The sequence below is a fragment of the Epinephelus fuscoguttatus genome, linkage group LG23 (genome assembly GCF_011397635.1).
Source record: "Epinephelus fuscoguttatus linkage group LG23, E.fuscoguttatus.final_Chr_v1".
Classification (NCBI taxonomy): domain Eukaryota; kingdom Metazoa; phylum Chordata; class Actinopteri; order Perciformes; family Serranidae; genus Epinephelus; species Epinephelus fuscoguttatus.
In genome coordinates this window covers 13,989,407-14,015,902 of record NC_064774.1, presented here as the reverse complement: position 1 = coordinate 14,015,902, position 26,496 = coordinate 13,989,407, and the positions used below count along the sequence as shown (strand labels likewise).

The window sequence follows — 26,496 nt, the reverse complement described above, 5'->3', positions numbered from 1 at the left end:
ACCATCCCCTGTGCTGTGAGGCACATGAACAAAGTATCTGAACCATACATAGGCATCAAGCTTGTCTCTGTGGCGCAATCGGTTAGCGCGTTCGGCTGTTAACCGAAAGGTTGGTGGTTCGAGCCCACCCAGGGACGGCAAGTTTTTCTAACTTGTACAAAAACCCAAGACGAGTACTGTATTTATCTTTTGAGGAAATGAGACATGGTTTCACAGAAATGTTAAAGAATAGGACTGAACAGTGTTTCCGTTGGAAATGAAACCTCACTTACAAGCTGCATTTAAAAATGGCTTTGTGATTAAACTTAGAGATAATACTGGTGCCAATTATTTTAGAGGTGATAGCTTTGGAATTGTCTGTGATGTAGTTTGGAGAATCTATCCTGCTTAAATGTGGAAAGATTCAAAGTACAGGCACAGTAGGTCATCTGACAAAGCTGTTATGAAAGCGCATGCTGCTTCACTCGCTGTCCTCCTGCTGTCTATTCCTCTCCCCCCTCATCCGGATTGTGTAAACAAAGGCTGTCTGACTTGAGGAAGGGGGGAAAAAAAAGCTGTCGTCCCTGGGTGGGCTCGAACCACCAACCTTTCGGTTAACAGCCGAACGCGCTAACCGATTGCGCCACAGAGACTTGCGCATGTGTGAAGGGGTCTGGCTCATAAATTTCTGCAGATGATGGAATTACAGTAAAAGTAACTGCAGTTCACCCAAAGACACCCACTGCATGCATAAGGCAAAAGGATAAGCAATGAAAACTCCACCCACTGCACCAAAACATCATGAAAAAGGCCAGCTGCTCGTGGCCTCATTATTGATTATAGCTCCTGGAAGGATCGAAAGGCCAAGTGGTCCTAGAGTAGGGGCCAGATTAAGAGCAATTTAAGAAGACCTTGATGAAACAGCCTAATGCCTCGTTTCCACTTATGTATGGAGACAAAGCCACCCGAAGGCCATTAATTCCAGTGGGAATGTCTGTGATATCCCATGTACCTGAAAAACTCCTCCCCTCTGTAATATTTCAGTCCGGAATTTGCCCTGAGTATTTGCGGTGGATTGTGGTGAGACTGTATAACAGTGTACTGGCCAAGTTAATAGGCTGCTAACTGGATAACAGGCTATAATCCTCAATTCAGTTGCCTGTGTTGTCAAATGAGAGTGTATGACTGAAAAGAACTTGTTTATCTGGTTGTAACACAGAGATGGGGCCTCAGTCATCAAGCCCCACCCACTTGCATTTGCTGTCCACTTCAAGATGTCAGCCTGGTGATGTAGGCCTTGCTTTTTTGAAAAGTGGAAGCGACCATTGGCAGGTCTAAAGAAAGTGATGGGGCTTTATATTCTTAACCTCTGTATTTGAACTGAATACTCACTTTGAAACCTATTTGTTTTTAAGGACATACTGCAAGTGATGGTTTGTCACAATCATATTTCTGCTTGTGGCAGAAGCTGCACACTGGTTTTTCTTTTATGAAGGGAGCTGTTTTTTCCAAGCAGAAAACGTCCCTGGGTGGGCTTGAACCACCAACCTTTCGGTTAACAGCCGAACGCGCTAACCGATTGCGCCACAGAGACAGCTGTGCAAAAAGCGGGGCCTCCACCAGCAAGCCCCACCCACTTGCATTTGCTGTCCAATTCAAGATGTCAGACTGGTGATGTAGGCCTTACTTTTTTAAAAAAATGGAAGCGACCATAGGCAGATCTAATGAAAGTGATGGGGCTTTATATTCTTACCCCCTGTATTTGAACTGAATACTCACTTTGAAACCTATTTGTTTTCAGTATACAAGGACATACTGCAAGTGATGGTTTGTCTTAATTTTTTTTCTGCTGGTTTTGTGACAGAAGCTGCACATTGGTTTTTCATTTCTGAAGGGAGCTGGTTTCTTTCAGCAGAAAACGTCCCTGGGTGGGCTTGAACCACCAACCTTTCAGTTAACAGCCGAACGCGCTGACCGATTGCACCACAGAGACAGCTGTGCAAGAAGCGGGGCCTCCGCCAGCAAGCCCCACCCACTTGCATTTGCTGTCCACTTCAAGATGTCGCGCATGATAACGGCTTACCGGAGAAGTAAAAATCCTAGAGGAAACACTGAACTGGTTAATGTTGACGCTGATGTGACGTTGATGTTGAATGTTGGTGTGTTTGTTTCTTCAAGGGACCGATGAAGATACATCTTCATCAGGGAGAGGGGGGAGAACGAGGCCCTCTTCACCGGGAGGCGCAATGCTGCGGTGAAAGGTTTTGAGTAAGATATTTATTTCCTTTGAATGAGCATAGTATATATTAAAATAGCCCGTCCTAGGTGAGGGATTTTTTCCCCATTAAAAGAGTTTTCTGGGGAGTTTTTCCTCAGTGGATACGATGGTCTAAGGGCAGAGGATGTTGTTATGATGCTGTGTAAAGCCAACAAATGTGTATCCTCAATATTATGCAGAACTTTCATCAAGGACCAGGCACTGGAGGGAAAGGTGGAGGCTGCCTTTGTTAAAAAGAAGTGGGAGAACCTTAAGCCTAAATACAAAGTGAGTTGAATAATAAAAGCACTACAGTGTCAATGTAAACAACTTAGACAAACACGATGGTGATAAGTATTTGACTAGTGCTGAAAAGTTAAGCTTTTGAATGATTATCAGAACTATGAGCATGTGTGTGTGTTGTGCATGTTGTATGTGTTTTGTAGGAACTGAAGGCTCCCCGCACAGGCGTGAGCACGGAGGGGGGAGAGGCCACTGCCGCCAGTTGGAAGTGGTTTGGTGCCATGGATGAGGTGTTGGGGGACAGGCCATCAATAACCTCCCCTGTCCTCATCACCTCATCTGTGGCACCGCCTGCAGCAGTGGCCTCTCCTCCCTCCCCTCCCTGCCAAGCATCAGCATCAGGTGTCTCCCGGGGGAAACGTGACGTTTGGGTCACTTTCCTCCAGGAGCTTGATGAAAGGGAGGAACGTGCGGAGGAGAGGGCTGAAAGGAGAGCGAGAGAGGTGCAGGAGAGAGAAGAGAGAGTTGAGAGGGAAAGAAGAGAGGAGGAGAGACGGAGTATGGAGAGGAGAGAAAGGGAGTGGAGAGAATGGATGGATGCAAGGATGAGGGAGGAGCGTCGAGAGAGAGAGGAGCGAGAGAGAGAGAGAGTCGGGCGAGGGAGGACAAACTGATGGCAATGCTGGAGAAGTTCCTTGAGAAAAAATGATTGTTTTGTTAGTTTTTTTCAATTTAAGTCAACGTTTAGGGAGAGAAAGTTTTGAGTGTCAGTGTGTGTCTGTTGTTATTTTATACACTAATGTGTACAAGATATGAGTGACTGTGAAAAGAAAATGACTAGTGCAGACAGAAATAGCAGGGTGATCACCCCACAAACCAAACTTTGCTTTACATAATTTTTCCTCTGATTCCTTTGAATGAAATAGGAGCAGAAAAGATGAGATTTGATCATAGTACAGGAAGCACATCATATTTTACAGTGCCAGTATTACATTTACACCTTCCAGAAATTTAGAAACAGTATGGGGACGTGGAAGTTAGAGCAGAACGAGCAGTGACAGCTTTGGATAGCCATGACCTGGATGAATAAGAACCTTCACAGACAGATTAATGGCAAAACATGAGGTATGTGCTCAGGTGTCTATGGTATGAAATAGTAATTAGATCTAAGAAGATCCAAGGGGATGACATGAAAAAGGAGCGCCAAAAAGATGAAGCAACAGTTAAATATAGGTAGAAAAGTATTTTAATTCTATGATTGTGGTATTAAACAGTTGCTACCATGTCTCAAGTTTCTCGACCATAGGAATTTCACAGGAATACATTCATATAACCAATATGTTTTCTAGTGTATAGGTGATTGGTCCCCCTGATGTTAATAATAATAAGAGTACTTTATCCCACACTGGGAAAATTGCAATTACAGCAGCATTTACAATGCTGAGAGAGACAAAGGAAATTAATAATAATAAAAACAAAATATTTATGGAATAAGAAAAGCACAACCCCAAATATTAACATTTATATAGATGTAGAAGATTTGACAGATAGAAATACAATATTTGTGTTATTTACAGTATATTCACCAAAAGGAAAAAATGTTTTATTGCACATTTACCAGAGCCCCGTTAGCCAGTGTGTTTCCAGGTAGATCCAGACAGGCCTTCTTGGTTACTGTATCGGCCAGGGTGACTGAACCACCCACAATACTTTGCCCTGCCTGGCAATCCTGTACTTTACCTGTTTCCACCTCTTACGACTTGGACATGGGGTTGGATTTCTAAAAGGCACTAACTATTTACAACAGGGTTGAATAAAACAATAACATGAACTTCTTTAAATATTTTATAGAAACAGAGCTCCCTGTGTATAATACAAATTAACAATAGTCATGTTCTTGCAGAACTGGGACCCGGTCTCTCGGCGCAGACACTGCAGCTGCAAGCCTGTTCCTGAGAGTGTCCCCAGACCGCTCAACAGGCTTGTGGCCTTCCCCTCCATCGCCATCACCACCATCTTCCTCTTCCTCTTCCACAGGCTCAGGCTCCAAAATGTCCCCATTGCTGATGCAGAGGTTGTGGAGGAAAAGGCAGGCAGTGATGACCTCTGGCACAAACTCCACCTTCACCTCCAGTGCCTTGAGGAATATGGAGCGCCACCTGGTCTTGAGGACTCCAAATGCCCTCTCCACCACACACCATGCCCTGGACAGCCTGGCGTTGTACCTGCCCTCCACTGCATTGCGGACAGGCTCCCTGAAGGGTGTCAACAGGCGAATCGGCTCAGCCAAGCATGGGTATCCGCCATCCCCGATCAGATACCATCCAGGAGGTGGGTACAGCTGGTGCACATAGAAGGGGCTGCTCCTCAGGACCCTGGCATCATGCACACAGCCAGGGAAGCCCACCACCACATCCAGGAAACAACCCTTGTGGTCACAGATGGCCTGGAACTGGATGGAGTGGAACAGCTTCCTGTTGAAGTAGTCCCCTGCAAACTGCCCGGGTGGGACAATGCGGACATGGCACCCATCAATGCTTCCTGCCACTCTGCAGAAAGCCGGACAACCAGACAGCTGCTGGAATCCTGCACTGATCTCCTCCAGCTCCTCCATGTCAGGGAAGCGAATGAGCCTCCTGAACACCCCCCGGATGATCTTGCTGACCCTGTGAATCATGTCATGGCCTGTGGTGCGTGGGATGTCAAATGCCTCTGACACAACCCGGTAGGACGTTCCACAGGCCAACCAGAACACAAAAATCAGGACCTCAAAGGACTTTTCCCAGCCATGGTCCTTGTCTGCCACGGGTTGGATGAGGCTCTCCAGGGACTCTCGGGACACACGGAAATCCTTCCTGGTGTCACCACCATTAAAATAGAGGCACAACAGAGGAACATTGGGATTCACCCTGCAGTATGGCCCTCTTGACGCCACCTGTAATAGATTATAATATGAATGAACAATATGATTTTTAAGGATAATTACTTAATTATATATGAAATAAGTATTTTTTTTTACATTTTTAAATGAGATTATTTCTTTCTTTATTTATATTTATTACTACTGTCTATTATAACTTATTAAACTTTATGAAATCATTCAATTCACAACTACTTTGTTGTTCAATGATGTACATTTTTCTCTCCAATTTTCAGGCTGTGAGGTATGTTATATTGCGTTGTATATTATGATTAGATTTATAGTTGATTAAAAAGGAAACCTACATCTGAGAACAATCCCAAGTCGATTGCGAGCATCATTCTGTACCGAAGACGGCGGGCCGATCTTCGTCTCAGAGCTGACAAGACTCTCCGGTGAGGCATTTTGAACGGTCAAATTCCGTTAACGGGACGAGATAGGTCAAAACGGCGGTTTTAAGTTAGCTACATCAAGGGTAGGTTCGCCTCCTGTTTTCAAAGTAAAAGCACACATTTTATCATTACGGTTTTCTGTATAAGAAAGGGCAACAGGTGTTTTATTTTGTGAAAATAACCGGAAGTGCGTTGCTCACTACGGCTAGCTTGAGTAGCGCTGAAATCTCTGAAATCGTCCGAACAAAATTGTAAATAGCTGGTATTTGGTCAGATTTTCAACACGTTGTGGATCTGAACGGCTACTTTCTCGCCTAAAAATGTTTCAGATGTTGCTAAAGTTATATATTTACAGAGTTTAGAGCTTAAGCGAAATCAGCTTAAGGCCGGCTGATTTTGGCTCGGGCAGGAGCAAAATGCATTGTGGGTTATCATGTAGTATGCTACAGTGTAAACGGTCTGCATACTGTCTGTTAATTGAGTACGTAGTATGTAGTATGGCAGTATGTAGTATGCGGTTTCGAACACAGCCGATGTCAGCCTCCTTGCTTTTTTGAAAAGTGGAAGCGACCATAGCCAGATCTAAAGAAAGTGATGGGGCTTTATATTCTTAATCCCTGTATTTGAAATGAATACTCACTTTGAAACCTTTTTGTTTATAGAATACAAGGACATACTGCAAGTGATGGTTTGTCTTCATTGTTTTTCTGCTGGTTTCGTGACAGATGCTGCACACTGGTTTTTCATTTCTGAAGGGAGCTGGTTTCTTTCAGCAGAAAACGTCCCTGGGTGGGCTTGAACCACCAACCTTTCGGTTAACAGCCGAACGCGCTAACCGATTGCGCCACAGAGACAGCTGTGGAAGAGGCGGGGCCTCCACCAGCAAGCCCCACCCACTTGCATTTGCTGTCCACTTCAAGATGTCAGCCTGGTTATGTAGGCCTTACTTCTTTGAAAAGTGGAAGCGACCATAGGCAGATCTAAAGAAAGTGATGGGGCTTTATATTCTTACCCCCTGTATTTGAACTGAATACTCACTTTGAAACCTTTTTGTTTATAGAATACAAGGACATACTGCAAGTGATGGTTTGTCTTCATTGTTTTTCTGCTGGTTTCGTGACAGATGCTGCACACTGGTTTTTCATTTCTGAAGGGAGCTGGTTTCTTTCAGCAGAAAACGTCCCTGGGTGGGCTTGAACCACCAACCTTTCGGTTAACAGCCGAACGCGCTAACCCGATTGCGCCACAGAGACAGCTGTGGAAGGGGTGGGGCCTCAGACAGCAAGCCCCACCCACTTGCATTTGCTGTCCACTGCAACATGTCAGCCTGGTGATGTAGGCCTTGCTATTCTGAAAACTGGAAACTACCATAGGCAGATCTAAAGAAAGTGATGGGGCTTTATATTCTTACTCCCTGCATTTGAACTGAATACTCACTTTGAAACCTATTTGTTTTCAGTATACAAGGACACACAGGAAGTGATGGCTTGTTGTCATTTTTTTTCTGCTGATTTTGTGACAGATCCTGCACACTGGTTTTTCCATTCATGAAGGGAGCTGTTTTTGTTTCCCCAGCAGAAAACGTCCCTGGGTGGGCTTGAACCACCAACCTTTCGGTTAACAGCCGAACGCGCTAACCGATTGCGCCACAGAGACAGCTGTGGAGGGGGTGGGGCCTCAGTCAGCAAGCCCCACCCACTTGCATTTGCTGTCCACTTCAAGATGTCAGCCTGGTGATGTAGGCCTTGCTATTTTGAAAAGTGGAAGCGACCATAGGCAGATCTAATGAAAGTGATGGGGCTTTATATTCTTACCCCCTGTATTTGAACTGAATACTCACTTTGAAACCTATTTTTTTTTCAGTATACAAGGACATACTGCAAGTGATGGTTTGTCTTCATTGTTTTTCTGCTGGTTTCGTGACAGATCCTGCACACTGGTTTTTCCATTCATGAAGGGAGCTGTTTTTTTTCAGCAGAAAACGTCCTGGGTGGGCTTGAACCACCAACCTTTCGGTTAACAGCCGAACGCGCTAACCGATTGCGCCACAGAGACAGCTGTGGAGGGGGTGGGGCCTCAGTCAGCAAGCCCCACCCACTTGCATTTGCTGTCCAATTCAAGATGTCAGCCTGGTGATGTAGGCCTTGCTATTTTGAAAAGTGGAAGCGACCATAGGCAGATCTAATGAAAGTGATGGGGCTTTATATTCTTACCCCCTGTATTTGAACTGAATACTCACTTTGAAACCTATTTGTTTTCAGTACAAGGACACACAGGAAGTGATGGTTTGTCTTCATTGTTTTTCTGCTGGTTTCATGACAGATCCTGCACACTGGTTTTTCCATTCATGAAGGAGCTGTTTTTGTTTCCCAGCAGAAAACGCCCCTGGGTGGGCTTGAACCACCAACCTTCGGTTAACAGCCAGCGCTAACCGATTGCGCCACAGAGACAGCTGTGGAGGGGGTGGGGCCTCAGTCAGCAAGCCCCACCCACTTGCATTTGCTGTCCAATTCAAGATGTCAGCCTGGTGATGTAGGCTTTGCTTTTTGAAAAGTGGAAGCAACCATAGGCAGATCTAATGAAAGTGATGGGGCTTTATATTCTTACGCCTGTATTTGAACTGAATACTCACTTTGAAACCTATTTGTTTTCAGTATACAAGGACATACTGCAAGTGATGGTTTGTCTTCATTGTTTTTCTGCTGGTTTTGTGACAGATCCTGCACACTGGTTTTTCCATTCATGAAGGGAGCTGTTTTTGTTTCCCCAGCAGAAAACGTCCCTGGGTGGGCTTGAACCACCAACCTTTCGGTTAACAGCCGAACGCGCTAACCGATTGCGCCACAGAGACAGCTGTGGGAGAGGCGGGGCCTCCACCAGCAAGCCCCACCCACTCGCATTTGCTGTCCACTGCAACATGTCAGCCTGGTGATGTAGGCCTTGCTTTTTTGAAAAGTGGAAGCGACCATAGGCAGATCTAAAGAAAGTGATGGGGCTTTATATTCTTACCCCTGTATTTGAACTGAATACTCACTTTGAAACCTATTTGTTTTCAGTATACAAGGACACACAGGAAGTGATGGTTTGTCTTCATTGTTTTTCTGCTGGTTTCGTAAGAGAAGCTGCACACTGGTTTTTCATCCATGAAGGGAGCCCTTTTTGTTTCCCCAGCAGAACACGTCCATGGTTGGGCTTGAACCACCAACCTTTCGGTTAACAGCCGAACGCGCTAACCGATTGCGCCACAGAGACAGCTGTGGAGGGGGTGGGGCCTCAGTCAGCAAGCCCCACCCACTTGCATTTGCTGTCCACTGCAAGATGTCAGCCTGGTGATGTAGGCCTTACTTCTTTGAAAAGTGGAAGCGACCATAGGCAGATCTAATGAAAGTGATGGGGCTTTATATTCTTACGCCCTGTATTTGAACTGAATACTCACTTTGAAACCTATTTGTTTTCAGTATACAAGGACACACAGGAAGTGATGGCTTGTTGTCATTTTTTTTCTGCTGGTTTCGTGACAGATCCTGCACACTGGTTTTTCCATTCATGAAGGGAGCTGTTTTTGTTTCCCCAGCAGAAAACGTCCCTGGGTTGGCTTGAACCACCAACCTTTCGGTTAACAGCCGAACGCGCTAACCGATTGCGCCACAGAGACAGCTGTGGAGGGGGTGGGGCCTCCACCAGCAAGCCCCACCCACTTGCATTTGCTGTCCACTTCAAGATGTCAGCCTGGTGATGTAGGCCTTGCTATTTTGAAAAGTGGAAGCGACCATAGGCAGATCTAATGAAAGTGATGGGGCTTTATATTCTTACCCCCTGTATTTGAACTGAATACTCACTTTGAAACCTATTTGTTTTCAGTATACAAGGACATACTGCAAGTGATGGTTTGTCTTCATTGTTTTTCTGCTGGTTTCGTGACAGATCCTGCACACTGGTTTTTCCATTCATGAAGGGAGCTGTTTTTGTTTCCCCAGCAGAAAACGTCCCTGGGTGGGCTTGAACCACCAACCTTCGAACGCGCTAACCAATTGCGCCACAGAGACAGCTGTGGAAGGGGTGGGGCCTCAGTCAGCAAGCTCCACCCACTTGCATTTGCTGTCCACTGCAAGATGTCAGCCTGGTGATGTAGGCCTTACTTCTTTGAAAAGTGGAAGCGACCATAGGCAGATCTAATGAAAGTGATGGGGCTTTATATTCTTACCCCCTGCATTTGAACTGAATACTCACTTTGAAACCTATTTGTTTTCAGTATACAAGGACACACAGGAAGTGATGGCTTGTTGTCATTTTTTTTCTGCTGGTTTTGTGACAGAAGCTGCACACTGGTTTTTCCATTCATGAAGGGAGCTGTTTTTGTTTCCCCAGCAGAAAACGTCCCTGGGTGGGCTTGAACCACCAACCTTTCGGTTAACAGCCGAACGCGCTAACCGATTGCGCCACAGAGACAGCTGTGGAAGGTGGGGCCTCAGTCCAGCAAGCCCCACCCACTTGCATTTGCTGTCCACTGCAAGATGTCAGCCTGGTGATGTAGGCCTTAGTTCTTTGAAAAGTGGAAGTGACCATAGGCAGATCTAAAGAAAGTGATGGGGCTTTATATTCTTACCCCTGTATTTGAACTGAATACTCACTTTGAAACCTATTTGTTTTCAGTATACAAGGACATACTGCAAGTGATGGTTTGTCTTCATTGTTTTTCTGCTGGTTTCGTGACAGATCCTGCACACTGGTTTTTCCATTCATGAAAGGAGCTGTTTTTTTTCTCCCCCCCCCCCCCCAGCAGAAAACGTCCCTGGGTGGGCTTGAACCACCAACCTTTCGGTTAACAGCCGAACGCGCTAACCGATTGCGCCACAGAGACAGCTGTGGGAGAGGCGGGGCCGCCACCAGCAAGCCCCACCCACTCGCATTTGCTGTCCACTGCAACATGTCAGCCTGGTGATGTAGGCCTTGCTTTTTTGAAAAGTGGAAGCGACCATAGGCAGATCTAAAGAAAGTGATGGGGCTTTATATTCTTACCCCCTGTATTTGAACTGAATACTCACTTTGAAACCTATTTGTTTTCAGTATACAAGGACACACAGGAAGTGATGGCTTGTTGTCATTTTTTTTCTGCTGGTTTCGTGACAGATCCTGCACACTGGTTTTTCCATTCATGAAGGGAGCTGTTTTTGTTTCCCCAGCAGAAAACGTCCCTGGGTGGGCTTGAACCACCAACCTTTCGGTTAACAGCCGAACGCGCTAACCGATTGCGCCACAGAGACAGCTGTGGAGGGGGTGGGGCCTCAGTCAGCAAGCCCCACCCACTTGCATTTGCTGTCCACTTCCAGATGTCAGCCTGGTTATGTAGGCCTTGCTTTTTTGAAAAGTGGAAGCGACCATAGGCAGATCTAATGAAAGTGATGGGGCTTTATATTCTTACGCCCTGTATTTGAACTGAATACTCACTTTGAAACCTATTTGTTTTCAGTATACAAGGACATACTGCAAGTGATGGTTTGTCTTCATTGTTTTTCTGCTGGTTTTGTGACAGAAGCTGCACACTGGTTTTTCCATTCATGAAGGAGCTGTTTTGTTTCCCCAGCAGAAAACGTCCCTGGGTGGGCTTGAACCACCAACCTTCGGTTAACAGCCAACGCGCTAACCAATTGCGCCACAGAGACAGCTGTGGAGAGGTGGGGCCTCCACCAGCAAGCCCCACCCACTCGCATTTGCTGTCCACTGCAACATGTCAGCCTGGTGATGTAGGCCTTGCTTTTTTGAAAAGTGGAAGCGACCATAGGCAGATCTAAAGAAAGTGACGGGGCTTTATATTCTTAACCCCCTGTATTTGAACTGAATACTCACTTTGAAACCTATTTGTTTTCAGTATACAAGGACATACTGCAAGTGATGGTTTGTCTTCATTGTTTTTCTGCTGGTTTTGTGACAGAAGCTGCACACTGGTTTTTCATTTCTGAAGGGAGCTGTTTTTTTTCCCCAGCAGAAAAATGTCCCTGGGTGGGCTTGAACCACCAACCTTTCGGTTAACAGCCGAACGCGCTAACCGATTGCGCCACAGAGACAGCTGTGGAGGGGGTGGGGCCTCAGTCAGCAAGCCCCACCCACTTGCATTTGCTGTCCAATTCAAGATGTCAGCCTGGTGATGTAGGCCTTGCTATTTTGAAAAGTGGAAGCGACCATAGGCAGATCTAATGAAAGTGATGGGGCTTTATATTCTTACGCCCTGTATTTGAACTGAATACTCACTTTGAAACCTATTTGTTTTCAGTATACAAGGACATACTGCAAGTGATGGTTTGTTGTCATTTTTTTCCCGCTGGTTTCGTGACAGATCATGCACACTGGTTTTTCCATTCATGAAGGGAGCTTTTTGTTTCAGCAGAAAACGTCCCTGGGTGGGCTTGAACCACCAACCTTCGGTTAACAGCCAACGCGCTAACCGATTGCGCCACAGAGACAGCTGTGGAGGGGGCCTCAGTCAGCAAGCCCCACCCACTTGCATTTGCTGTCCACTGCAAGATGTCAGCCTGGTGATGTAGGCCTTGCTTTTTTGAAAAGTGGAAGCAACCATAGGCAGATCTAATGAAAGTGATGGGGCTTTATATTCTTACGCCCTGTATTTGAACTGAATACTCACTTTGAAACCTATCTGTTTTCAGTATACAAGGACATACTGCAAGTGATGGTTTGTCTTCATTGTTTTTCTGCTGGTTTTGTGACAGATCCTGCACACTGGTTTTTCCATTCATGAAGGGAGCTGTTTTTGTTTCCCCAGCAGAAAACGTCCCTGGGTGGGCTTGAACCACCAACCTTTCGGTTAACAGCCGAACGCGCTAACCGATTGCGCCACAGAGACAGCTGTGGAAGAGGCGGGGCCTCCACCAGCAAGCCCCACCCACTTGCATTTGCTGTCCAATTCAAGATGTCAGCCTGGTGATGTAGGCCTTGCTTTTTTGAAAAGTGGAAGCGACCATAGGCAGATCTAATGAAAGTGATGGGGCTTTATATTCTTACCCCCTGTATTTGAACTGAATACTCACTTTGAAACCTATTTGTTTTCAGTATACAAGGACATACTGCAAGTGATGGTTTGTCTTCATTGTTTTTCTGCTGGTTTCGTGACAGATCCTGCACACTGGTTTTTCCATTCATGAAGGGAGCTGTTTTTGTTTCCCCAGCAGAAAACGTCCCTGGGTGGGCTTGAACCACCAACCTTTCGGTTAACAGCCGAACGCGCTAACCGATTGCGCCACAGAGACAGCTGTGGAGGGGGTGGGGCCTCAGTCAGCAAGCCCCACCCACTTGCATTTGCTGTCCACTGCAAGATGTCAGCCTGGTGATGTAGGCCTTGCTTTTTTGAAAAGTGGAAGCGACCATAGGCAGATCTAATGAAAGTGATGGGGCTTTATATACTTGCTCCCTGTATTTGAACTGAATACTCACTTTGAAACCTATTTGTTTTCAGTATACAAGGACATACTGCAAGTGATGGTTTGTCTTCATTGTTTTTCTGCTGGTTTCGTGACAGATCCTGCACACTGGTTTTTCCATTCATGAAGGGAGCTGTTTTTGTTTCCCTAGCAGAAAACGTCCCTGGGTGGGCTTGAACCACCAACCTTTCGGTTAACAGCCGAACGCGCTAACCAATTGCGCCACAGAGACAGCTGTGGAAGGGGTGGGGCCTCAGTCAGCAAGCCCCACCCACTTGCATTTGCTGTCCAATTCAGATGTCAGCCTGGTGATGTAGGCCTTGCTATTTTGAAAAGTGGAAGCGACCATAGGCAGATCTAATGAAAGTGATGGGGCTTTATATTCTTACCCCCTGTATTTGAACTGAATACTCACTTTGAAACCTATTTGTTTTCAGTATACAAGGACATACTGCAAGTGATGGTTTGTCTTCATTGTTTTTCTGCTGGTTTCGTGACAGATCCTGCACACTGGTTTTTCCATTCATGAAGGGAGCTGTTTTTGTTTCCCCAGCAGAAAACGTCCCTGGGTGGGCTTGAACCACCAACCTTTCGGTTAACAGCCGAACGCGCTAACCGATTGCGCCACAGAGACAGCTGTGGGAGAGGCGGGGCCTCCACCAGCAAGCCCCACCCACTCGCATTTGCTGTCCACTGCAACATGTCAGCCTGGTGATGTAGGCCTTGCTTTTTTGAAAAGTGGAAGCTACCATAGGCAGATCTAAAGAAAGTGATGGGGCTTTATATTACTTACCCCTGTATTTGAACTGAATACTCACTTTGAAACCTATTTGTTTTCAGTATACAAGGACACACAGGCAAGTGATGGTTTGTCTTCATTGTTTTTCTGCTGGTTTTGTGACAGATCCTGCACACTGGTTTTTCCATTCATGAAGGGAGCTGTTTTTGTTTCCCCAGCAGAAAACGTCCCTGGGTGGGCTTGAACCACCAACCTTTCGGTTAACAGCCGAACGCGCTAACCAATTGCGCCACAGAGACAGCTGTGGAAGGGGTGGGGCCTCAGTCAGCAAGCCCCACCCACTTGCATTTGCTGTCCACTGCAAGATGTCAGCCTGGTGATGTAGGCCTTACTTCTTTGAAAAGTGGAAGCGACCATAGGCAGATCTAATGAAAGTGATGGGGCTTTATATTCTTACCCCTTGTATTTGAACTGAATACTCACTTTGAAACCTATTTGTTTTCAGTGGATTACAAGGACATACAGGCAAGTGATGGTTTGTCTTCATTGTTTTTCTGCTGGTTTGTGACAGATCCTGCACACTGGTTTTTCCATTCATGAAGGGAGCTGTTTTGTTTCCCAGCACAAAACGGCCCTGGGTGGGCTTGAACCACCAACCTTTCGGTTAACAGCCGAACGCGCTAACCGATTGCGCCACAGAGACAGCTGTGGGAGAGGTGGGGCCTCCACCAGCAAGCCCCACCCACTTGCATTTGCTGTCCACTGCAACATGTCAGCCTGGTGATGTAGGCCTTGCTTTTTTGAAAAGTGGAAGCGACCATAGGCAGATCTAATGAAAGTGATGGGGCTTTATATTCTTACCCCCTGTATTTGAAATGAATACTCACTTTGAAACCTATTTGTTTTCAGTATACAAGGACATACTGCAAGTGATGGTTTGTCTTCATTGTTTTTCTGCTGGTTTCGTGACAGATCCTGCACACTGGTTTTTCCATTCATGAAGGGAGCTGTTTTTGTTTCCCCAGCAGAAAAACGTCCCTGGGTGGGCTTGAACCACCAACCTTTCGGTTAACAGCCGAACGCGCTAACCGATTGCGCCACAGAGACAGCTGTGGAAGGGGTGGGGCCTCCACCAGCAAGCCCCACCCACTCGCATTTGCTGTCCACTGCAACATGTCAGCCTGGTGATGTAGGCCTTGCTTTTTTGAAAAGTGGAAGCAACCATAGGCAGATCTAATGAAAGTGATGGGGCTTTATATTCTTACCCCCTGTATTTGAAATGAATACTCACTTTGAAACCTATTTGTTTTCAGTATACAAGGACATACTGCAAGTGATGGTTTGTCTTCATTGTTTTTCTGCTGGTTTTGTGACAGAAGCTGCACACTGGTTTTTCCATTCATGAAGGGAGCTGTTTTTGTTTCCCCAGCAGAAAAATATCCAAGAGGGCTTGAACCACCAACCTTTCGGTTAACAGCCGAATGCGCTAACCGATTGCGCCACAGAGACAGCTGTGGAGGGGGTGGGGCCTCAGTCAGCAAGCCCCACCCACTTGCATTTGCTGTCCAATTCAAGATGTCAGCCTGGTGATGTAGGCCTTGCTATTTTGAAAAGTGGAAGCGACCATAGGCAGATCTAAAGAAAGTGATGGGGCTTTATATTCTTACCCCCTGTATTTGAACTGAATACTCACTTTGAAACCTATTTGTATTCAGTATACAAGGACACACAGGAAGTGATGGTTTGTCTTCATTGTTTTTCTGCTGGTTTCATGACAGATGCTGCACACTGGTTTTTCATTTATGAAGGAGCTGTTTTTGTTTCCCCAGCAGAAAACGTCCCTGGGTTGGCTTGAACCACCAACCTTTCGGTTAACAGCCGAACGCGCTAACCGATTGCGCCACAGAGACAGCTGTGGGGGGGGTGGGGCCTCAGTCAGCAAGCCCCACCCACTTGCATTTGCTGTCCACTTCAAGATGTCAGCCTGGTGATGTAGGCCTTGCTATTTTGAAAAGTGGAAGCGACCATAGGCAGATCTAATGAAAGTGATGGGGCTTTATATTCTTACGCCCTGTATTTGAACTGAATACTCACTTTGAAACCTATCTGTTTTCAGTATACAAGGACATACTGCAAGTGATGGTTTGTCTTCATTGTTTTTCTGCTGGTTTCGTGACAGATCCTGCACACTGGTTTTTCCATTCATGAAGGGAGCTGTTTTTGTTTCCCCAGCAGAAAACGTCCCTGGGTGGCTTGAACCACCAACCTTCGGTTAACAGCCGACCGCGCTAACCGATTGCGCCACAGAGACAGCTGTGGAAGAGGCGGGGCCTCCACCAGCAAGCCCCACCCACTTGCATTTGCTGTCCACTTCAAGATGTCAGCCTGTTTATGTAGGCTTTGCTTTTTTGAAAAGTGGAAGCAACCATAGGCAGATCTAATGAAAGTGATGGGGCTTTATATTCTTACCCCCTGTATTTGAACTGAATACTCACTTTGAAACCTATTTGTTTTCAGTATACAAGGACATACTGCAAGTGATGGTTTGTCTTCATTGTTTTTCTGCTGGTTTTGTGACAGAAGCTGCACACTGGTTTTTCCATTCATGAAGGGAGCTGTTTTTGTTTCCCTAGCAGAAAACGTCCCTGGGTGGGCTTGAACCACCAACCTTTCGGTTAACAGCCGAACGCGCTAACCGATTGCGCCACAGAGACAGCTGTGGGAGAGGCGGGGCCTCCACCAGCAAGCCCCACCCACTCGCATTTGCTGTCCACTGCAACATGTCAGCCTGGTGATGTAGGCCTTGCTTTTTTGAAAAGTGGAAGCGACCATAGGCAGATCTAAAGAAAGTGATGGGGCTTTATATTCTTACCCCCTGTATTTGAACTGAATACTCACTTTGAAACCTATTTGTTTTCAGTATACAAGGACATACTGCAAGTGATGGTTTGTCTTCATTGTTTTTCTGCTGGTTTTGTGACAGAAGCTGCACACTGGTTTTTCCATTCATGAAGGAGCTGTTTTGTTTCCCCAGCAGAAAACGCCCCTGGGTGGGCTTGAACCACCAACCTTCGGTTAACAGCCAAACGCGCTAACCGATTGCGCCACATATACAGCTGTGTATGGTGTGGGGCCTCAGTCAGCAAGCCCCACCCATTTGCATTTGCTGTCCACTGCAACATGTCAGCCTGGTGATGTAGGCCTTGCTATTTTGAAAAGTGGAAGCGACCATAGGCAGATCTAATGAAAGTGATGGGGCTTTATATTCTTACGCCCTGTATTTGAACTGAATACTCACTTTGAAACCTATCTGTTTTCAGTATACAAGGACATACTGCAAGTGATGGTTTGTCTTCATTGTTTTTCTGCTGGTTTTGTGACAGATCCTGCACACTGGTTTTTCCATTCATGAAGGAGCTGTTTTTGTTTCCTAGCAGAAAACGTCCCTGGGTGGGCTTGAACCACCAACCTTCGGTTAACAGCCGAACGCGCTAACCGATTGCGCCACAGAGACCGCACTGGCATAGGCTGGGCCACCACCAGCAAGCACCACCCACTCGCAGTTGGGGTCCACTGCTACATGTCAGCCTGGTGATGTAGGCCTTGCTTTGGAAAAGTGGAAGCAACCATAGGCAGATCTAATGAAAGTGATGGGGCTTTATATTCTTACCCCTGTATTTGAACTGAATACTCACTTTGAAACCTATTTGTTTTCAGTATACAAGGACATGCAAGTGATGGTTTGTCTTCATTGTTTTTCTGCTGGTTTTGTGACAGGAAGCTGCACACTGGTTTTTCCATTCATGAAGGGAGCTGTTTTTGTTTCCCCGGAAGAGAAGGTCCCTGGGTGGGCTTGAACCACCAACCTTTCGGTTAACAGCCGAACGCGCTAACCGATTGCGCCACAGAGACAGCTGTGGAGGGGGTGGGGCCTCAGTCAGCAAGCCCCACCCATTTGCATTTGCTGTCCACTGCAACATGTCAGCCTGGTGATGTAGGCCTTGCTATTTTGAAAAGTGGAAGCGACCATAGGCAGATCTAATGAAAGTGATGGGGCTTTATATTCTTACCTGTATTTGAACTGAATACTCACTTTGAAACCTATTTTTTTTCAGTATACAAGGACATACTGCAAGTGATGGTTTGTCTTCATTGTTTTTCTGCTGGTTTGTGACAGATCCTGCACTGGTTTTTCCATTCATGAAGGGAGCTGTTTTTGTTTCCCCAGCAGAAAACGTCCCTGGGTGGGCTTGAACCACCAACCTTTCGGTTAACAGCCAAACGCGCTAACCGATTGCGCCACAGAGACAGCTGTGGAGGGCGTGGGGCCTCAGTCAGCAAGCCCCACCCACTTGCATTTGCTGTCCACTGCAAGATGTCAGCCTGGTGATGTACGCCTTACTTCTTTGAAAAGTGGAAGCGACCATAGGCAGATCTAATGAAAGTGATGGGGCTTTATATTCTTACGCCCTGTATTTGAACTGAATACTCACTTTGAAACCTATTTGTTTTCAGTATACAAGGACATACTGCAAGTGATGGTTTGTTGTCATTTTTTTCCCGCTGGTTTCGTGACAGATCCTGCACACTGGTTTTTCCATTCATGAAGGGAGCTGTTTTTGTTTCCCTAGCAGAAAACGTCCCTGGGTGGGCTTGAACCACCAACCTTTCGGTTAACAGCCGAACGCGCTAACCGATTGCGCCACAGAGACAGCTGTGGGAGAGGCGGGGCCTCCACCAGCAAGCCCCACCCACTCGCATTTGCTGTCCACTGCAACATGTCAGCCTGGTGATGTAGGCCTTGCTTTTTTGAAAAGTGGAAGCAACCATAGGCAGATCTAATGAAAGTGATGGGGCTTTATATTCTTACCCCCTGTATTTGAACTGAGTACTCACTTTGAAACCTATTTGTTTTCAGTATACAAGGACATACTGCAAGTGATGGTTTGTCTTCATTGTTTTTCTGCTGGTTTTGTGACAGAAGCTGCACACTGGTTTTTCCATTCATGAAGGGAGCTGTTTTTGTTTCCCTAGCAGAAAACGTCCCTGGGTGGGCTTGAACCACCAACCTTTCGGTTAACAGCCGAACGCGCTAACCGATTGCGCCACAGAGACAGCTGTGGAGGGGGTGGGGCCTCAGACAGCAAGACCCACCCACTTGCATTTGCTGTCCACTTCCAGATGTCAGCCTGGTTATGTAGGCCTTGCTTTTTTGAAAAGTGGAAGCGACCATAGGCAGATCTAAAGAAAGTGATGGGGCTTTATATTCTTACCCCCTGTATTTGAAATGAATACTCACTTTGAAACCTATTTGTTTTCAGTATACAAGGACATACTGCAAGTGATGGTTTGTCTTCATTGTTTTTCTGCTGGTTTCGTGACAGAAGCTGCACACTGGTTTTTCCATTCATGAAGGGAGCTGTTTTTGTTTCCCCAGCAGAAAACGTCCCTGGGTGGGCTTGAACCACCAACCTTTCGGTTAACAGCAGAACGCGCTAACCGATTGCGCCACAGAGACAGCTGTGGAGGGGGTGGGGCCTCAGTCAGCAAGCCCCACCCACTTGCATTTGCTGTCCACTGCAAGATGTCAGCCTGGTGATGTAGGCCTTACTTCTTTGAAAAGTGGAAGCGACCATAGGCAGATCTAATGAAAGTGATGGGGCTTTATATTCTTACGCCCTGTATTTGAACTGAATACTCACTTTGAAACCTATTTGTTTTCAGTATACAAGGACATACTGCAAGTGATGGTTTGTCTTCATTGTTTTTCTGCTGGTTTCGTGACAGATCCTGCACACTGGTTTTTCCATTCATGAAGGGAGCTGTTTTTGTTTCACCAGAAGAAAACGTCCCAGGGTGGGCTTGAACAACCAACCTTACGGTTAACAGCCGAGCGCTAACCGATTGCGCCACAGAGACAGCTGTGGGAGAGGCGGGGCCTCCACCAGCAAGCCCCACCCACTCGCATTTGCTGTCCACTGCAACATGTCAGCCTGGTGATGTAGGCCTTGCTTTTTTGAAAAGTGGAAGCGACCATAGGCAGATCTAATGAAAGTGATGGGGCTTTATATTCTTACTCCCTGCATTTGAACTGAATACTCACTTTGAAACCTATTTGTTTATGGATTACAAGGACACACAGGAAGTGATGGCTTGTTGTCATTTTTTTTCTGCTGGTTTCGTGACAGATCCTGCACACTGGTTTTTCCATTCATGAAGGGAGCTGTTTTTGTTTCCCCAGCAGAAAACGTCCCTGGGTGGGCTTGAACCACCAACCTTTCGGTTAACAGCCGAACGCGCTAACCGATTGCGCCACAGAGACAGCTGTGGAGGGGGTGGGGCCTCAGTCAGCAAGCCCCACCCACTTGCATTTGCTGTCCACTGCAACATGTCAGCCTGGTGACGTAGGCCTTACTTCTTTGAAAAGTGGAAGCGACCATAGGCAGATCTAATGAAAGTGATGGGGCTTTATATTCTTACGCCCTGTATTTGAACTGAATACTCACTTTGAAACCTATTTGTTTTCAGTATACAAGGACATACTGCAAGTGATGGTTTGTCTTCATTGTTTTTCTGCTGGTTTTGTGACAGAAGCTGCACACTGGTTTTTCCATTCATGAAGGGAGCTGTTTTTGTTTCCCCAGCAGAAAACGTCCCTGGGTGGGCTTGAACCACCAACCTTTCGGTTAACAGCCGAACGCTAACCGATTGCGCCACAGAGACAGCTGTGGGAGATGCTGGGCCTCCACCAGCAAGCCCCACCCACTCGCATTTGCTGTCCACTGCAACATGTCAGCCTGGTGATGTAGGCCTTGCTTTTTTTCAAAAGTGGAAGCGACCATAGGCAGATCTAATGAAAGTGATGGGGCTTTATATTCTTACGCCCTGTATTTGAACTGAATACTCACTTTGAAACCTATTTTTTTTCAGTATACAAGGACACACAGGAAGTGATGGCTTGTTGTCATTTTTTTTCTGCTGGTTTCATGACAGATCCTGCACACTGGTTTTTCCATTCATGAAGGGAGCTGTTTTTGTTTCCCCAGCAGAAAACGTCCCTGGGTGGGCTTGAACCACCAACCTTTCGGTTAACAGCCGAACGCGCTAACCGATTGCGCCACAGAGACAGCTGTGGAGGGGGTGGGGCCTCCACCAGCAAGCCCCACCCACTCGCATTTGCTGTCCACTGCAACATGTCAGCCTGGTGATGTAGGCCTTCCTTTTTTGAAAAGTGGAAGCGACCATAGGCAGATCTTATGAAAGTGATGGAGCTTTATATTCCTACGCCCTGTATTTGAACTGAATACTCACTTTGAAACCTATTTGTTTATGGAATACAAGGACACACAGGAAGTGATGGCTTGTTGTCATTTTTTTTCTGCTGGTTTCGTGACAGATCCTGCACACTGGTTTTTCCATTCATGAAGGGAGCTGTTTTTGTTTCCCCAGCAGAAAACGTCCCTGGGTGGGCTTGAACCACCAACCTTTGATTAACAGCCGAACGCGCTAACCGATTGCGCCACAGAGACAGCTGTGGAGGGGGTGGGGCCTCAGTCAGCAAGCCCCACCCACTTGCATTTGCTGTCCACTGCAACATGTCAGCCTGGTGACGTAGGCCTTACTTCTTTGAAAAGTGGAAGCGACCATAGGCAGATCTAATGAAAGTGATGGGGCTTTATATTCTTACCCCCTGCATTTGAAATGAATACTCACTTTGAAACCTATTTGTTTTCAGTATACAAGGACATACTGCAAGTGATGGTTTGTCTTCATTGTTTTTCTGCTGGTTTTGTGACAGAAGCTGCACACTGGTTTTTCCATTCATGAAGGGAGCTGTTTTGTTTCCAGCAGAAAACGCCCCTGGGTGGGCTTGAACCACCAACCTTTCGTTAACAGCCGAGCGCTAACCGATTGCGCCACAGAGACAGCTGTGGGAGAGGCGGGCCACCAGCAAGCCCCACCCACTTGCATTTGCTGTCCACTGCAACATGTCAGCCTGGTGATGTAGGCCTTGCTTTTTTGAAAAGTGGAAGCAACCATAGGCAGATCTAAAGAAAGTGATGGGGCTTTATATTCTTACCCCCTGTATTTGAAATGAATACTCACTTTGAAACCTATTTGTTTTCAGTATACAAGGACATACTGCAAGTGATGGTTTGTCTTCATTGTTTTTCCTGCTGGTTTTGTGACAGAAGCTGCACACTGGTTTTTCCATTCATGAAGGGAGCTGTTTTTGTTTCCCCAGCAGAAAACGTCCCTGGGTGGGCTTGAACCACCAACCTTTCGGTTAACAGCCGAACGCGCTAACCGATTGCGCCACAGAGACAGCTGTGGGTGTGGTGGGGCCTCAGTCAGCAAGCCCCACCCACTTGCATTTGCTGTCCACTGCAACATGTCAGCCTGGTGATGTAGGCCTTGCTTTTTTGAAAAGTGGAAGCGACTATAGGCAGATCTAATGAAAGTGATGGGGCTTTATATTCTTACCCCTTGTATTTGAACTGAATACTCACTTTGAAACCTATTTGTTTTCAGTATACAAGGACATACTGCAAGTGATGGTTTGTCTTCATTGTTTTTCTGCTGGTTTTGTGACAGATCCTGCACACTGGTTTTTCCATTCATGAAGGGAGCTGTTTTTGTTTCCCTAGCAGAAAACGTCCCTGGGTGGGCTTGAACCACCAACCTTTCGGTTAATAGCCGAACGCGCTAACCGATTGCGCCACAGAGACAGCTGTGGAGGGGGTGGGGCCTCAGTCAGCAAGCCCCACCCACTTGCATTTGCTGTCCACTGCAACATGTCAGCCTGGTGATGTAGGCCTTGCTATTTTGAAAAGTGGAAGCGACCATAGGCAGATCTAATGAAAGTGATGGGGCTTTATATTCTTACCCCCTGTATTTGAACTGAATACTCACTTTGAAACCTATTTGTTTTCAGTATACAAGGACATACTGCAAGTGATGGTTTGTCTTCATTGTTTTTCTGCTGGTTTCGTGACAGATCCTGCACACTGGTTTTTCCATTCATGAAGGGAGCTGTTTGTGTTTCCCAGCAGAAAACGTCCTGGGTGAGCTTGAACCACCAACCTTTGATTAACAGCCGAACGCGCTAACCGATTGCGCCACAGAGACAGCTGTGGAGGGGGTGGGGCCTCAGTCAGCAAGCCCCACCCACTTGCATTTGCTGTCCACTGCAACATGTCAGCCTGGTGATGTAGGCCTTGCTTTTTTGAAAAGTGGAAGCAACCATAGGCAGATCTAATGAAAGTGATGGGGCTTTATATTCTTACCCCCTGTATTTGAACTGAATACTCACTTTGAAACCTATTTGTTTTCAGTATACAAGGACATACTGCAAGTGATGGTTTGTTTTCATTGTTTTTCTGCTGGTTTCGTGACAGATCCTGCACACTGGTTTTTCCATTCATGAAGGGAGCTGTTTTTTTTTCCACAGCAGAAAACGTCCTGGGTGGGCTTGAACCACCAACCTTTCGGTTAACAGCCGAACGCTAACCGATTGCGCCACAGAGACAGCTGTGGGAGAGGCGGGGCCTCCACCAGCAAGCCCCACCCACTCGCATTTGCTGTCCACTGCAACATGTCAGCCTGGTGATGTAGGCCTTCCTTTTTTGAAAAGTGGAAGCGACCATAGGCAGATCTAATGAAAGTGATGGGGCTTTATATTCCTACGCCCTGTATTTGAACTGAATACTCACTTTGAAACCTATTTGTTTTCAGTATACAAGGACACACAGGAAGTGATGGCTTGTTGTCATTTTTTTTCTGCTGGTTTCGTGACAGATCCTGCACACTGGTTTTTCCATTCATGAAGGGAGCTGTTTTTTTTCCTCCCCCCCCAGCAGAAAACGTCCCTGGGTGGGCTTGAACCACCAACCTTTCGGTTAACAGCCGAACGCGCTAACCGATTGCGCCACAGAGACAGCTGTGGAGGGGGTGGGGCCTCAGTCAGCAAGCCCCACCCACTTGCATTTGCTGTCCACTGCAACATGTCAGCCTGGTGATGTAGGCCTTACTTCTTTGAAAAGTGGAAGCGACCATAGGCAGATCTAATGAAAGTGATGGGGCTTTATATTCTTACCCCCTGTATTTGAAATGAATACTCACTTTGAAACCTATTTGTTTTCAGTATACAAGGACATACTGCAAGTGATGGTTTGTTGTCATTTTTTTTCCACTGGTTTCGTGACAGATCCTGCACACTGGTTTTTCCATTCAAGAAGGGAGCTGTTTTTGTTTCCCTAGCAGAAAACGTCCCTGGGTGGGCTTGAACCACCAACCTTTCGGTTAATAGCCGAACGCGCTAACCGATTGCGCCACAGAGACAGCTGTGGAGGCGGCGGGGCCTCAGTCAGCAAGCCCCACCCACTCGCATTTGCTGTCCACTGCAACATGTCAGCCTGGTGATGTAGGCCTTGCTTTTTTGAAAAGTGGAAGCCATAGGCAGATCTAATGAAAGTGATGGGGCTTTATATTCTTACCCCTTGTATTTGAACTGAATACTCACTTTGAAACCTATTTGTTTTCAGTATACAAGGACATACTGCAAGTGATGGTTTGTCTTCATTGTTTTTCTGCTGGTTTCGTGACAGATCCTGCACACTGGTTTTTCCATTCATGAATGTAGCTGTTTTTGTTTCACCAGCAGAAAACGTCCCTGGGTGGCCTTGAACCACCAACCTTCGGTTAACAGCCGCGCTAACCGATTGCGCCACAGAGACAGCTGTGGGAGAGGCGGGGCCTCCACCAGCAAGCCCCACCCACTCGCATTTGCTGTCCACTGCAACATGTCAGCCTGGTGATGTAGGCCTTGCTTTTTTGAAAAGTGGAAGCAACCATAGGCAGATCTAAAGAAAGTGATGGGGCTTTATATTCTTACCCCCTGTATTTGAAATGAATACTCACTTTGAAACCTATTTGTTTTCAGTATACAAGGACATACTGCAAGTGATGGTTTGTCTTCATTGTTTTTCTGCTGGTTTTGTGACAGAAGCTGCACACTGGTTTTTCCATTCATGAAGGAGCTGTTTTTGTTTCCCCAGCAGAAAACGTCCTGGGTGGGCTTGAACCACCAACCTTCGGTTAACAGCCGAAGCGCGCTAACCGATTGCGCCACAGAGACAGCTGTGGAGGGTGGGGCCTCAGTCAGCAAGCCCCACCCACTTGCATTTGCTGTCCACTGCAAGATGTCAGCCTGGTGATGTAGGCCTTGCTTCTTTGAAAAGTGGGGCGACCATAGGCAGATCTAATGAAAGTGATGGGGCTTTATATTCTTATGCCCTGTATTTGAACTGAATACTCACTTTGAAACCTATTTGTTTTCAGTGGATACAAGGACATACTGGAGAAGTGATGGCTTGTTGTCATTTTTTTTCTGCTGGTTTCGTGACAGATCCTGCACACTGGTTTTTCCATTCATGAAGGAGCTGTTTTTTTTCCCCAGCAGAAAAAAGTCCCTGGGTGGGCTTGAACCACCAACCTTTGTTAACAGCCGACGCGCTAACCGATTGCGCCACAGAGACAGCTGTGGAGGGGGTGGGGCCTCAGTCAGCAAGCCCCACCCACTTGCATTTGCTGTCCACTGCAACATGTCAGCCTGGTGATGTAGGCCTTCCTTTTTTGAAAAGTGGAAGCGACCATAGATAGATCTAATAAAAGTGATGGGGCTTTATATCCTTGCTCCCTGTATTTGAACTGAGTACTCACTTTGAAACCTATTTGTTTTCAGTATACAAGGACATACTGCAAGTGATGGTTTGTCTTCATTGTTTTTCTGCTGGTTTCATAACAGATGCTGTACATTGGTTTTTCATTTATGAAGGGAGCTGGGTTTTTTTGTTCAGCAGATAACATCCCTGGGAGGGCTTGAACCACCAACCTTTCAGTTAACAGTCAAACACGCACGCGCTAACCCATTGCGCCACAGAGACAGCTGTGGAAGGGGTGGGGCCTCAGTCAGCAAGCCCCACCCACTTGCATTGCTGTCTACTTCAAGATGTTAAGCTTGTAATGCAGGCCTTGCTTTTTGGAATAGTCGAAGCGACCATATGCAGAGTATGAGAAGGTGATGGGGTGTTACATTTTTAAATCCTGTAGTTTAACCGAAATCTCACATTGAAAGTTTTTTGTTTTTTTGTTTTTCAGTATACAAGGACATACTGCAAGTGATGGTTTGTCACAATTATTCCGCTGCTGGTTTCATGAGTGTTGCCAGCCTGGTTTTTCATTTACAAAGGGAGCTGGCTACGTGACGCAGAAAACGTCCCTGGGTGGTATTTTGGTTTCCATCGACTGTTGTTACGTGCTTTTGTTGTCAACAAATTATAAAATGTATATCAGTAAATATTTTCTACTTAAATAATTCATTCATCAATACGATATAGCACTTAGAATATGCTGATTGATGTTGCTATATGACATAATGTAACACTTGACAATACAATTATAAAATAACTGTGACGAAGGATATCATTTTATTGACTATTAAAGAAAATAAATACATGTAATTTTACTTACTT

The 26,496-nt window shown here is 46.3% G+C and overlaps 25 non-coding genes across 25 annotated transcripts; 1 reads left to right on the top strand and 24 right to left on the bottom strand.

Moving 5' to 3' along the window:
* The first annotated feature begins 63 nt into the window (after window positions 1-63).
* On the top strand, window positions 64-137 carry trnan-guu (transfer RNA asparagine (anticodon GUU)). Its single transcript has one exon. It is a non-coding gene; the product is annotated as a tRNA-Asn (tRNA).
* A 421-nt stretch (window positions 138-558) lies between these two features.
* trnan-guu (transfer RNA asparagine (anticodon GUU)) lies at window positions 559-632 on the bottom strand. Its single transcript has one exon. It is a non-coding gene; the product is annotated as a tRNA-Asn (tRNA).
* Window positions 633-1,499: 867 nt separating this feature from the next.
* On the bottom strand, window positions 1,500-1,573 carry trnan-guu (transfer RNA asparagine (anticodon GUU)). Its single transcript has one exon. It is a non-coding gene; the product is annotated as a tRNA-Asn (tRNA).
* A 4,998-nt stretch (window positions 1,574-6,571) lies between these two features.
* trnan-guu (transfer RNA asparagine (anticodon GUU)) lies at window positions 6,572-6,645 on the bottom strand. The gene has a single exon. It is a non-coding gene; the product is annotated as a tRNA-Asn (tRNA).
* Window positions 6,646-7,373: 728 nt separating this feature from the next.
* Window positions 7,374-7,447, bottom strand: trnan-guu (transfer RNA asparagine (anticodon GUU)). The gene has a single exon. It is a non-coding gene; the product is annotated as a tRNA-Asn (tRNA).
* A 1,121-nt stretch (window positions 7,448-8,568) lies between these two features.
* trnan-guu (transfer RNA asparagine (anticodon GUU)) lies at window positions 8,569-8,642 on the bottom strand. The gene has a single exon. It is a non-coding gene; the product is annotated as a tRNA-Asn (tRNA).
* A 1,524-nt stretch (window positions 8,643-10,166) lies between these two features.
* On the bottom strand, window positions 10,167-10,240 carry trnan-guu (transfer RNA asparagine (anticodon GUU)). Its single transcript has one exon. It is a non-coding gene; the product is annotated as a tRNA-Asn (tRNA).
* Window positions 10,241-10,578: 338 nt separating this feature from the next.
* trnan-guu (transfer RNA asparagine (anticodon GUU)) lies at window positions 10,579-10,652 on the bottom strand. The gene has a single exon. It is a non-coding gene; the product is annotated as a tRNA-Asn (tRNA).
* A 329-nt stretch (window positions 10,653-10,981) lies between these two features.
* Window positions 10,982-11,055, bottom strand: trnan-guu (transfer RNA asparagine (anticodon GUU)). The gene has a single exon. It is a non-coding gene; the product is annotated as a tRNA-Asn (tRNA).
* A 727-nt stretch (window positions 11,056-11,782) lies between these two features.
* On the bottom strand, window positions 11,783-11,856 carry trnan-guu (transfer RNA asparagine (anticodon GUU)). Its single transcript has one exon. It is a non-coding gene; the product is annotated as a tRNA-Asn (tRNA).
* Window positions 11,857-12,576: 720 nt separating this feature from the next.
* On the bottom strand, window positions 12,577-12,650 carry trnan-guu (transfer RNA asparagine (anticodon GUU)). The gene has a single exon. It is a non-coding gene; the product is annotated as a tRNA-Asn (tRNA).
* A 329-nt stretch (window positions 12,651-12,979) lies between these two features.
* On the bottom strand, window positions 12,980-13,053 carry trnan-guu (transfer RNA asparagine (anticodon GUU)). The gene has a single exon. It is a non-coding gene; the product is annotated as a tRNA-Asn (tRNA).
* Window positions 13,054-13,382: 329 nt separating this feature from the next.
* trnan-guu (transfer RNA asparagine (anticodon GUU)) lies at window positions 13,383-13,456 on the bottom strand. The gene has a single exon. It is a non-coding gene; the product is annotated as a tRNA-Asn (tRNA).
* Window positions 13,457-13,784: 328 nt separating this feature from the next.
* trnan-guu (transfer RNA asparagine (anticodon GUU)) lies at window positions 13,785-13,858 on the bottom strand. The gene has a single exon. It is a non-coding gene; the product is annotated as a tRNA-Asn (tRNA).
* A 330-nt stretch (window positions 13,859-14,188) lies between these two features.
* Window positions 14,189-14,262, bottom strand: trnan-guu (transfer RNA asparagine (anticodon GUU)). Its single transcript has one exon. It is a non-coding gene; the product is annotated as a tRNA-Asn (tRNA).
* A 734-nt stretch (window positions 14,263-14,996) lies between these two features.
* Window positions 14,997-15,070, bottom strand: trnan-guu (transfer RNA asparagine (anticodon GUU)). The gene has a single exon. It is a non-coding gene; the product is annotated as a tRNA-Asn (tRNA).
* A 1,533-nt stretch (window positions 15,071-16,603) lies between these two features.
* On the bottom strand, window positions 16,604-16,677 carry trnan-guu (transfer RNA asparagine (anticodon GUU)). The gene has a single exon. It is a non-coding gene; the product is annotated as a tRNA-Asn (tRNA).
* Window positions 16,678-18,601: 1,924 nt separating this feature from the next.
* trnan-guu (transfer RNA asparagine (anticodon GUU)) lies at window positions 18,602-18,675 on the bottom strand. The gene has a single exon. It is a non-coding gene; the product is annotated as a tRNA-Asn (tRNA).
* Window positions 18,676-19,004: 329 nt separating this feature from the next.
* On the bottom strand, window positions 19,005-19,078 carry trnan-guu (transfer RNA asparagine (anticodon GUU)). The gene has a single exon. It is a non-coding gene; the product is annotated as a tRNA-Asn (tRNA).
* A 1,133-nt stretch (window positions 19,079-20,211) lies between these two features.
* Window positions 20,212-20,285, bottom strand: trnan-guu (transfer RNA asparagine (anticodon GUU)). The gene has a single exon. It is a non-coding gene; the product is annotated as a tRNA-Asn (tRNA).
* A 731-nt stretch (window positions 20,286-21,016) lies between these two features.
* On the bottom strand, window positions 21,017-21,090 carry trnan-guu (transfer RNA asparagine (anticodon GUU)). The gene has a single exon. It is a non-coding gene; the product is annotated as a tRNA-Asn (tRNA).
* Window positions 21,091-22,215: 1,125 nt separating this feature from the next.
* Window positions 22,216-22,289, bottom strand: trnan-guu (transfer RNA asparagine (anticodon GUU)). Its single transcript has one exon. It is a non-coding gene; the product is annotated as a tRNA-Asn (tRNA).
* A 329-nt stretch (window positions 22,290-22,618) lies between these two features.
* Window positions 22,619-22,692, bottom strand: trnan-auu (transfer RNA asparagine (anticodon AUU)). Its single transcript has one exon. It is a non-coding gene; the product is annotated as a tRNA-Asn (tRNA).
* Window positions 22,693-23,827: 1,135 nt separating this feature from the next.
* trnan-guu (transfer RNA asparagine (anticodon GUU)) lies at window positions 23,828-23,901 on the bottom strand. Its single transcript has one exon. It is a non-coding gene; the product is annotated as a tRNA-Asn (tRNA).
* A 329-nt stretch (window positions 23,902-24,230) lies between these two features.
* Window positions 24,231-24,304, bottom strand: trnan-auu (transfer RNA asparagine (anticodon AUU)). The gene has a single exon. It is a non-coding gene; the product is annotated as a tRNA-Asn (tRNA).
* Window positions 24,305-26,496: the final 2,192 nt, after the last annotated feature.